Genomic DNA, 12,152 nt, shown 5'->3' on the forward strand with positions numbered 1-12,152 from the left:
GCCACTGTCTCATTCCATCATACTGTTGTCTTAACAGCAGAGATGTCTCAGTCCATGTTCAGTCAGGTTTTGAGGGATGTACTGTGTATAGAAACAGGAAGAACTACCATTCAATCAACGTGCAGGTGGTGTCTGGCAGATCAGTATATCTCCCAAGAAACTTCCAAGTTTCCTGGATCATTGAATTACTCCTACATTATGTGGAACAGCAATGTCCCAACTATGATGGCACAACTATACACAGAGAGGGCCTGGCTGGTTGGTGAGTATGCATTGTTATGTTTTTAAATGTATTGTGACCTGTCATCACAATCTGCACAATGGCACTACCTCAATTGGTTTTGTTCTACCATTGTCTTCAAAGTTGACTCTGGCTATCCAAACCTTCCTTGGTGTTTGACACCTGTGAGGTACCCAGCCACGCCAGGGGAACTCTGTTTCAGTGTGGCCGAGGGGAGGACAAGGGGTCAAACAGAGCTTACTGTCGGCCTCCTGTAGGCAAGATTCAGGTGCCTGGACCTATCTGGCAGTGTCCTCCTCTACTCACCCCACAAGATTTGCCAAATGATCCTTGCCTGCTGCATGCTCCACAATCTAGCCCTGAGGCGTCAGATACTATTGAATGCTGATGAGGGTGAGGCACCGGTACCTGTGCCTGCAAATGGTGATATGGAAAGTGATGAAAAGGCAGAGGATGAAGGAGCTGCAGACTGTAGGACTCAGCTCATGAATCAGTACTTCCAGGGACATATAGGTATGTAAAGTGGACCATTTCATGTCTTGTCAGTGCACAATCAGAAGTGGATAGGTGACATTACACCTCCTGAACTTTAGCTAATTTGATGGTGTTTTGATGTACAGTGCCTGTGTGTGCATTGTTGTAGCAGACAGAAGGAATGTTAGTTATACAGTATTTGTGGTTCTGCCCTGACATGTGTAGTAGCAACGGATTCAAACATTTACTGCTTCCTTTGACTGACTAAGTTGGAGCTGATTTTCATGTATTCTCCTATTGCCAGCTCCTCTCACCCACAGGATGTGGATATCATCTGTGGGTCTGCTATCTAGGGCTTAGGGTATACATAGTCAGTAGTCAGTTGTTAAAGAGTACAGTTCTGAGAGGTGTTCAGGACAGATAGCTTGATAAAATGATAATGTCAAGGCCCTTTACCTTGTGCTGTATGGGTCCTATCTAGATGCCCATGATTTGGAGTCATACTGCAATAGGCACACAGTCAATTACCTGTACATGTGCTTACTGTGTACTCATGCCTTCCATCCTGATGGTATTCTCTGCCTTGCTCTATCTGCAGATGCCTCAACGGTCTATAACAAGGTGTTACTGTGGATTTCAATATAATACTGTGACATCTGTCCAGTGACATTACTGTTGTCATCTGTGTCCTGCTGAGGGAGCCTCCGTGTGATGGCCATTACATTCCAGTTGGAATCAGGGGGCCATTACCAGACCCAATTTGTGTTGAAGGGCATATGTTATTGTACTATTAAACACACACGTACAGTAGCTGTGTTCATGAGTTATTTATTGTGCATATCAGTTTTGTAGTCAAGTAGTCAAGTCAAAGTGTACAACATAACAAACAGGTGAAGAGTGGAGTCATGGGAGCGGCATTGATCAAAGTAGCTGCTCCAACATTTGGTCACACAGGTCCTGTAGCCTTGTCCCATGGGAAAATGAAGTTAGGATTCAGAACAGTCACTGGGAGTGGGTTTGGTCTTAGGATCTGCTTCAGCCGGATGTCTGGATGGATGTCCACGTTTGCAGGGTGTGCTTCTGCTACAGAGGGAGGGGTGTCTGAGGCTTTGGGTCCCCTGGCAGGGCCTCCATTCCACTAGATGCTGCTGATGTAGAGGGGGCAGATGTAACAGTGCTAGAGAAAGGGGCCTAATGGTGGGTATATCACGCAGGGTGGTGTTGATGTCCCTCAGCATCCCTGCTATGGAGGCCATGGTGGCATTGTGTGCCTGCCACTGATGCATGTCCTCCTGGTGGTCTTCCCTCTGCAGCCTTTGATTTACCCCCAACATGGTGATGATCCGGCCCATCCTGTCCTGGAAGATTGGTATGCTCCAAGGACTTGGGAGGTGGTATCCTGGTCAGTGGAACCCTTGGCTGCCACATCCTCTGTCCCACAGCATCCCTCCTATGACCCCTGGCTCCAGGTGCCTGTGCCCACTCCCAGTGTTAGCAGAGCCATCATTATCTGGGGTGTCAAGGTCAGACTCAGGACCCTGTACTGTGGGGCACACAATAGATTGAATAGTCTTTGGGACACAGGTTTTGGGCCCCTTACTTGGCTGTGATGTCTGAGCAACTGGGGTGGGGGGAAATGATGTGGGCAGGTGAGGCTGGGAGTCGTTGACTGACCAGATGTCCCAGATGGGCCAGGTAGGTCATCACTGCCAAACATCCAGGCGTATTGTCCTCGCTGGGGCCTTCATCCTGAGGAGGACTGGCAGTGTCTGGTATCCTCTCCATGGGGGCAATGGCAGAGTTACCTGTGGATGGAATGTGGCACAGAGTACAGTTTAGAAAGTGTGCTTGAACCCTCTTTGTGTGATACAGACAATGACTTAGCATTATTCCCAGCAATGATAATGACAGTTGCTGCACTATCTCTGGATCTTGTTTGTTTGCATGGAGTCTGGCATCTTACTTTCCAAACCATGGTCAGTCCATTACAGGCTTGGGGATATGGATCAGTTTCCATTTGGAATAATTGAAGGGCTGTTGCTGTGTTTTGCCTTTCTTGCCATTGTGGTGTGCCATTGCATTGCTGTTATTACTGAGTGCTGGTTCTCAGTCGTACATTCTAGATGATGTAAGTTGTACAAAAGTCATACATGCATGAAATGTGACCTGATGTGCACATTGCAAGTTTTAGCATTAATGGTTTGGTGCATTGTGGGAGTCGTAGTGATAGGATTAGGCTGTGTTGGCAGTAGGGCTGTGTGGGGTGTGGCATGCAGGAGAGAAGGTGTCCCTGTTGCCGCTGCCCTCACAGCTCAGACGTCCAGCTAGCCAATGGGGATCTCTAAACAGCTTGAAAATATAAACAAAGCCTCCACCACCTACAAATGGCATTTGGATGACCTCAGTGGTTGAAGTGGGTGGAATATATTGGGAATGATGCTCCCACTCTTTTTTTTAATTTTACAATACCAGTCCCCTCCACTTGGTTAAAAAAACAACTGTGCCTGAACAGATAATGGCAACCTTAAGGTGCCTCTCACTTAAAGGGAAGGGGACAGGTTCCCCTGTTCTGTGAAAGCAAGGCAGCAGCAGACGGAGAAAGAAGAAATTAGCCATCTCGTCAGGATACCAGCTACCAGAAAGGAATGCAAATGTGTGTAATTGGTTAAACAGCAAATGTAAAGGTGGCTTGGAAGCCAGCATATGGCTTTAATTGATAGTCATTTGAGACTTTATGGTGATAAAGATTTGGGGGCATATTTATACTCCGTTTGCGCCGGAATTGCGTCGTTTTTTTTTACGCAATTCCGACGCAAAACTAACTCCATATTTATACTTTGGCGTTAGACGCGTCTAGCGCCAAAGTCCATGGAGTTTGCGTCATTTTTTAGCGTGGACACCTACTTTGCGTTAATGATATGCAAGGTAGGCGTTCCCGTCTAAAAAATTGACTCCGAGGCATGTGCGCCGTATTTACACTCCCGGGCAAAATTCACGCCCGGGAGTGGGCGGGTCAAAAAAAATGACGTACGGCCGCTTTTGTGCCGTTTTTTAGCGCCTGGACAAGGCAGGCGTTAAGGGACCTGTGGGGTCGGAAGGAGCCCAGAGGTGCCCTGCCATGCCCCCAGGGACACCCCCTGTCACCCTTGCCCACCCCAGGAGGACACCAAAGGCTGGAGGGACCCATCCCAGGGACATTAAGGTAAGTTCCGGTAAGTATTTAAAAAAAAAAATGTTGTGGCATAGGGGGGCCTGATTTGTGCCCCCCTACATGCCACTATGCCCAATGACCATGCCCAGGGGACATAAGTCCCCTGGGCATGGCCGTTGGGCAAGGGGGCATGACTCCTGTCTTTGCTATGACAGGAGTAATTTCTATGGGCGTTGGGCGTCAAAAAAAACGGCACAAATCGGGTTGAGGCAAAAAATTTGCCTCAGCCTGACTTGCCCCATTTTTTGGCGCCCAAGCTCCATATCCCCCTACGCCGGCGCTGCCTGGTGTATGTCGTTTTTTTTCACGCACACCAGGCAGCGCCGGCGGCTAATGCCGGCTAACGTCATTGATTAAATACGGCGCCCGCATGGTGCTTCAGAATGGCGTTAGCCAACGCTAATTTTTTTGACGCAAAACTGCGTTAGCGCAGTTTTGCGTCAAAAAGTATAAATATGGCCCTTGTTCTTTGTGAAAGATAATGCAAGGGTGTTTCAGCATAGTTCTGAAGTTCACCATTTTAATCGACACTTATAACGAAAATGTTTACATTAGGTACAGACTGATTGCATATTACTAAAACATATTCTTAATGCACTTATTTCATGTCAAACACTAAATTACACATTCAATACCTTTTTATATAACACAGCACGGCAACCAAAGTTGCTGTGCTGTGTTGCATGGAAGAGAGGTAATGATCAGTACCCTATCTATTAATAATATATGGCAGTGTTTTCCTTTCTCCGTGCGCTGGTGCACTTAAGGTCCCTTGCACCATGCGCACACACTAGCACAATAGTACAAAAGTGTAAGCATGATGTCAAGCATAGGTTTTGTATTGGAAAGGATCCCTTCCAGTACAAAAGGTATGGTTTAATATTTGTTCTACTTTGCACATGTGCTTTGCAGTGCAGCACACAGACAAAGGTGGAAAAAATTGTGTCTTTTCAAAGTTGCTCCACTGGTATTCCTGCCTCGAGGAGGCATATGGCTTTGGCACAAGTCCCTGCCTACCAATATTAGTACATAGAGATTTACAACACAATCCATGGGTGGTTGCATGTAAAAGCCCATGTACCACCTATAGTACACCTCCTTGATGAAAGGTAGCACAAGTAGTGCATAGTGCTACTTTGTGTTACTTTCGACAACTTTCCAACACAAAGCATAATTTGCATTGGAAAGTAAATCTCACAGCACTTTGTTTTGGGTTTGCATCCCTTTTGTGACACATATCCAGTGAAAGTGTTAGTCGTTCTGGGCATAAATCTCTTTGTACAGTTTGCAGCAGCCTATCCTATACTGTGTTTAAATCAGTTTTTAAATAATGGCTCTCATATTCACAGTGCTTTCAGTCTCAGTATGGGACCTTGAAACATTATAAGTACATGTCACTATTCCCCAATGCACCAACCAAATTCACTGGTTAATCTCACAAACATCTGAAGTTATCACATTAACCTACTGAACTTGCATATTATAAAAAAATGCATTTCCCATCAATCACTTCAACTCAATTCCCATTCTTTATTATACACTCTAACCTCTAGATAAGCTCCAAAATACTTTGTATGAGGCTGTGAATGAGGCCCCATTCCAGCTCAGTCCAGCACTTATTAGCTGAAGCACTGTATGCCCTGGAAGCTGCAGCAGCCTAGGGTAAGACACATGTTGGGGGAGAGGGAGGTGCCTGGCCGAACCCTTGTCAGTCCCAGGGGCATTGGACGCCTGGGCAGTCGTTAACCAGTAGGTAGTTATAGTTAGGACCTAGCTCCTATAAAAACAGCGTTATTTTTACTTGGCCGTTTGCCGAATCTTCACAAAATGTTCCCAAAAATGTTTCAAGTTGGGTCTTCTTCTGCATTGAAAGTTTTGGGGTGATCAGTCAGACGGGGGCTGAGAAAAAGGGGGAGGGTCAAAAAAGTGTTTTTTCCATGTTAATTCCCATAGGGCTTTTAGATATGACTGCAGCCCGGACCTCTGGAAAGAATTACACCAAATTTGGTTGAATGTTAGCTCTTGGTCCAGAAAGCGCCCTTTTTTCCTTTGGTGTAAATCCATTCAGTAGTTTGGAGAGATTAAAGGAAAACCAAATGTGGATATCTGGAGGCACAAACACTTTGCAAATCCTCCCAATCTCGTGCAGAGATCTGATTAGTTGCCAACACCTTAACCAGGAAGTGTTGGCAGCCATTTTGAGACTTTGCTTCAGCTGAGTCTCAAAACCAAAGGAAAAAAAAGAAAAGGGTGCAGGATACATTTACCGTGCCCCTACCATTGGTCCAGGGGTCCACATAATGCAACACTCATGACATCTTTGATAACATCATTGATAATATCAATGTAATATTTTCAGTAAAACTGTTAAGGAGAAAACTGTGCATAGCGGGGGTGAGTTATAGTTACCTTTAGAGTTATTCAAGTAACTGTAACTTGTGCCCTAAGGGAACTATAATTGGTGCCCCTGCCATGCACAGTATTCTCCCCAATAGTTTTACTGCAAATATTACATTGATATTATCAATGATGTTATCGAAGATGACATGAGCATTATAGTATGTGGAGTAATTAGCAGGGCATAGCCAGGGAGCAACTTATAGACAGTAAGGGCACGAGTTATAGTTACTTGAAATAACCCTAACTATAACTGCTGAATTTCTATGATTTTGTACATTTAAAATGTGAGCCTAACTATGACATCCCTGTAACCTTTGTTTTTAAGTGGATTCCTACTTTTTTTTTAATTCAGTTTTCTAACTTGAACCTCCCTGTATCCTTTGCTTTTGCAGTGAATAAATATACATACATATATGTATATATATATATATATATATGTGTGTGTGTGTGAGTGTGTGATTTCCACCTTATGATTATTACATTGACCAAACTATTAGTAATCTCCCTATCTCTTTTATAACAAGACATCCGTCCCTGCATACATCAGAAAAATGTCAGGCCTACAGTTGGACAATAGTGCTCAGAATTAGACTGGGTGAAATCTAAATTGCACTTGCTTGATTGCATACTTTTAGGAATTTCACTTTTTTCATAACATTCCTGAAGTTGTGCCATTACACAACTTTGTGTTTTACAGACCATTTGTGGTCAAATTTACCATGACACATAGGAACTACAAAAAATGAGCAGCTATTGTTCATGGCGCTTTTGTTTTCTGCATGATATTTTAAGCGCAGAATTCATACTTGCATCAAAAATTGACTCAAGGACGCATTTCAAAATAAAATATGGAGCTAAATGACAGATTTCCATTTTTAGTTCCATGTAATTTCACATAATTTTGCCAAAACTTCATTTAATCTATGCAAAAGCAAATAATGTGAATTGTGTCCAGACCTACTCAGCATGTCCCCTCTAGCAATCTGTCTTCGTGTTTGCTCTACCTACATTGCCGGGTCTCTTTCTACCATTTACCAATTCTGCTACCTTCTTTCTTCCAGATATGATCTTTGTGAGGCCAGATGGTCTAGCAGTATTAATCACTAAACATAGTTCTTCCGACAATAGAATGAAAGAATCTTCTCTGCTGCGAGTTTTTTTTTTTTGTTAGCACAACTATTATCAACCTTCTGCTAAAATAATATGGTGATCTTAGCTAACATCACCATTCAGAGGTTTGTTTTCTAGATCCTAAGCCGCATACCTGCACACTGTAAAGAGTTAGAGCCCTTCATGTTTGCATACAATTAGGCCTGATTTATATGTAACTTGTATGTATTACGAGGAAAGCCATGCCACACATGACACTCTCGTCGTGTATGATGACTATCTGATTGATAATCATTTGACCCATCTTGTGTGCATTAGTCTGCCTTAATAAAGGCAAGCAGTTCTTTGGCAAGGAATTTTGGTGTAATAAGACTTTCTATTGTAAACATATAATCATAACTATGTGTATGTAATGTATTGGTGATGCAATGGAAAGGCTTTGTGAGCAAAAAGAGAAGCTGGGTTTTGGATTAATACTTCGTGCTTCTGGCCTTATTGTTTCATGTGTTATTCTTCAGTGGGCTAAAGGAGTCATTATTCATGTGTTCTCAGGAAGACAGCTCTCAGATCAGGAACGCTCAACTTTTTTATTAGTTTAGTGCACTTTTTTGGTGTGAGTTTTAAGGTAACCCATTTCTTCAACTTTGACTGACTCACACATGGAGCTCCTTCTTCGAACTAATGAGTCAGTTAATTTCTTACTTATAAGTATCAGAAACAATGTACTTACAATCTTTAATAGGATTGGAGCAAATCATGTGAATAAATGGGAACGTATATACCATAGTGTTTGTGAGGCTGACCTCAATATTTCTTTAAACAGTCCTAGCATACCCTTTCCTGCTGCTTTGATATGCATTTTTATGTATGTTATGTTAGATATATGAAGCATAGTTTCTAAACCTTCAAGTGAAGGTGGATATATTGATAGTAATAATTTTTCTATTCGACTTGCCCTATGTGCAAAGTGAGTTTGTAATAATCACACTTTGATTCTAATACTAAATCTTGCTCTGATAACAACAAGATTCTGATTGTCAATTTATTTAGATTTGCATAGTAGGGCGATACTATTTGGTCATCAAAATTTAGTTATCACTTCCACATATTGGTGGTAATACAATCTTTACATATTTTCCATTTAAGCATACCTGTTTTTCACATGATACATGCTCATTTGTTCATCTGTAAGCTTTTACGTATAAATGCACAATTGGCAATATTGTTCAAATATTTGTTTCAGTGCAATGTGATAATTCAGCTTGCTTGAGTATATTGTTTTAAAGTTTTGTTGGAGCATAGCCAATATCTTTACTTTATATTTTAGTATTCTTAAAAATTTAATAAGGTTTAATAGAATTTGATACTTTAATTTCCCAGTTACTGTTTTTAAACATTATTAAATGTTTCACAGAACATAACGAGGAAAATGGCCAGTGGTGTTTCTATATTGATTATTCGTTTTTATAATATTCAGCATGGCAGGGTTCATGGCAGAGTAGATAAGATGCTTTAAAACAGTTTTATCTAGAGAGGCACTTTGAAACAAGGTTTTCACTTCACTGTATTCTAGAGAAGAAGTCCAGAAAACGCATGAGCAGATGTAGTATATAACCACAACACTCAATTGACTCAGTTATAGTCACTAAATATGTGAAACCTTTGTTAAGTGAACAACAATTGTTTCTGAATCTCACAATATAACAACCATGATTCGTTGCTTCTATAATCCTTGCAATCTCTGTTTTGATGACACCTTAAGCTCGCAAACATTATTAACAGTTACTTCATTAAATTCATCATACAAATATGTCTGTACATCTGAGTAAAGTTTCCAATGGTGTTGGAAAGTCTTTAACATTTACAAATATGGAATATTTTGTCAGAATTTCCCAAATATATTTCAAGAATGTTGAGTTAAGCTGTGTATACCACCCAGCATCTTTGTTTATAAGACACCTTACAAATTTCCCAAATATATTTTAAGAATGTCCAGTTACATATATGACTCGGTATCTTTCTTTTATCAGACACTCTTCAACTTGTAAAACATTAATAGGTACACAATAAATGTTTTGATGATTGAACAGATTAGATAGATGACTTATTTCAACATAGTTAACTGATTTCTATGAAACTCTATGCGATTTCAATTCTTTCAAAAAATGCCTCCAACGTAAATATAGCTTTAAACTGTTCCTGTTCATATTTATATCATGCTATAGTGTGTTCATACCATCAAAGACATTGAACTCGTTTCTAAAATTGAATATATTATCTTCATTATCATTTTAAAATGACTGCCTATTGCTTTAAATGTTTCAAGGGTATTACACTACTCACCCTATTTGGGTGAACAGAGTAACGTCCTTTGTCCTATCTCTCCCCAAAGGTAAAATCTGGCATGAGGGACAGAGGAAAATATAATAACCACCTACACTCTGTGAGAAAGCCTCATGGTGTGGGAGTCATTAGTGTGTGTTTCTTTCAGAAACAAAGCTCTGCTTCCAAAAAAAAATAAGAAGTTTAAAAGTTTAGGAACAGCTGTCAAAAATGACAGGGCCCATTCACCAAACATTTTGTACAATCGAGGGAATTGCCATGATGGTGGTTCCTTTCCATTAACACCGATGATCACTATCACTGGATGGCGGTAATCTTTAAATTTGGCAGATAGTACTTCATCAGGGTGGTGGAGTTAATCTCCTCTACCACCCTAACACATGGAGTACCGCCTTTAGACCCACTGAACAGAAGGTTCAAGCTGCACTCTGTTATACCTAATTCCTGCTTTATTTGCAATGGTCCTGCTGCCCCTTTAGAAAATCTGTTATAATATTAAATTGCTTGCAAACTTTAAAAACAAGTTCTTTCTGGTTCAGGAGACACATTTTTAAAGTACCATTAGTAATTAATGCTTGAATTTCATTATTTCTTAATTCTCTTTCCCATTTTCAGTTTGAAAAATTATGATGCAGATCTCTCTTTATTAAAGGTGTCAGAAACATTTTGCACATGTTACCTGTTGAATAGTATCATTCAGAAATATAAAATGTTCCAGAAAATAATATGTTGGATGCAAATTGACCATTGAATCTGACAATTTAATTTTCTGTTCTACTGATTTTACACATGTATTTTCCTTCCGTATGGCATAACTTTTGACAGCATATTCACCTAAAAAGTCAAATGATTCGATTATTTTGTTCCTCATAGATTTTTTGTATCTCACTGAAGACTTAAAATAATAGAATTTTGGTTGAAACTCTGGCTTACCTTCTATTACCGGAACAAGGCATTGTTCCCATTGTTGATGTTTGGGTATTGTTCTCACCACAGTCAATGTATCAATACATGCCAGAATATGTAAATAGCAGTAATTATATCTGTTGTAGCAGAATATGTGCTTGTAATTTTTTTAGATGAGATGAGATTCAGTGCTGTAGGTTGAAGTATGTGTCTGTAATGTCATGAGTACATTTTTCACAGTCTTTCTATCCCATTCCTTGATAAAAGGGAATGAAGATCAGATGTCATCTAAATAAAGATAAGTGTGTGGAACTTGGACAGTCTCTGCTGGTATTAGAACTTGATGCTCTTAATTATTACTCCCAGTAGATACCACCTGCAGCAGGGTGAGTTTGTTCTTCCCTCAGACACTTCTCTGGTAACTCTATGCATTTTGTTTTGGTTAATTAGCATTTTATGTGGTGCAAGTGGATTCTCTACCCCTGGAATATATTGTCCATGCATCATTCCCACAAGGAATACCACCATAATGAGCCAAACCACAAGTGAAATGAATGTTAGTGTGGGCCACACATCTACACAAGATGGTTTCAAATATTATTTCATCCGTCTTGAAACTTATGTTTCTTTTGAAAAGAAGGCTCTGCATTATCCTCTTTTCTTTGACTAGGGATACATATATATATATATATATATATATATATATATATATATATATACGTATATATATAAACACACACACACACTCTACTGCCGGTTGGTAGTTATAGTTAAGACCATGTTTCCATAGCAAAAGGTTTTTTGACTTGCCTATATCTTTGGTACTGTTTGCTGAATCGTCCCGAAATGTTACAAAAAAGTGAGCTGGTGATTCTTGTTGCACATGATGAAAAGTTTCAGGGTGATCCGTCAATCGGGGCTGAAAAAAGGGGGGGAGGTCAAAAAAGTTGCATTTCCCATGTTAATTCCCATTGTACCTTTAGACATGACTACAGCCCGAACCGCTGGGCGGACTTACACCAAATTTGACAGAAAGCTAACTTTTAGTAAAAAGATTGTACTTTTGGTTATTTTATGTAAATCTGTTCAGTAGTTTATGAGACATTAAGGAAAATCCAAATTTGTATCGCTCTGGCCGAAAATCAATTGTTAATATTTGCACATTTTTGCAAATGCGCACGTAAGTAGAAGCACTGTAATTGGCTGGCCACAACCTGACTAGAAAGTTGCGGCCCCCATTTTATGTTATGGGAGGGGGTCCCCGGGGATGAAAATAGAAATGACAAGTGGTAAAAGGGGTCAAGGTGGAGGGACCCCGACCCTGGTGGTGTGATATAGGTGTGTTATATGGTCAAATTATGGGTTTAAAATGATTTTTCTTTACCATGCACAATATTCGTGAATATTCTTATATATCCTTGAATATTTGAGGATATTCGAAGATATCCTCAAAGATTCAAGGAAATT

The 12,152-nt window shown here is 40.5% G+C and overlaps 1 long non-coding RNA gene across 1 annotated transcript in view; it reads right to left on the reverse strand.

The window, feature by feature from the left end:
• Window positions 1-1,527: 1,527 nt before the first annotated feature.
• The window catches only part of LOC138285222 (uncharacterized), a 68,656-nt gene continuing 58,031 nt past the window's right edge, over window positions 1,528-12,152 (reverse strand). The window contains exon 2 of the long non-coding RNA XR_011201544.1: window positions 1,528-2,520. This is a non-coding gene — a long non-coding RNA (uncharacterized lncRNA). The remainder of the gene's footprint in view (window positions 2,521-12,152) is intronic.

This window comes from Pleurodeles waltl, chromosome 3_1 (genome assembly GCF_031143425.1).
Source record: "Pleurodeles waltl isolate 20211129_DDA chromosome 3_1, aPleWal1.hap1.20221129, whole genome shotgun sequence".
In the NCBI taxonomy this organism is placed as follows: Eukaryota; Metazoa; Chordata; class Amphibia; order Caudata; family Salamandridae; genus Pleurodeles; species Pleurodeles waltl.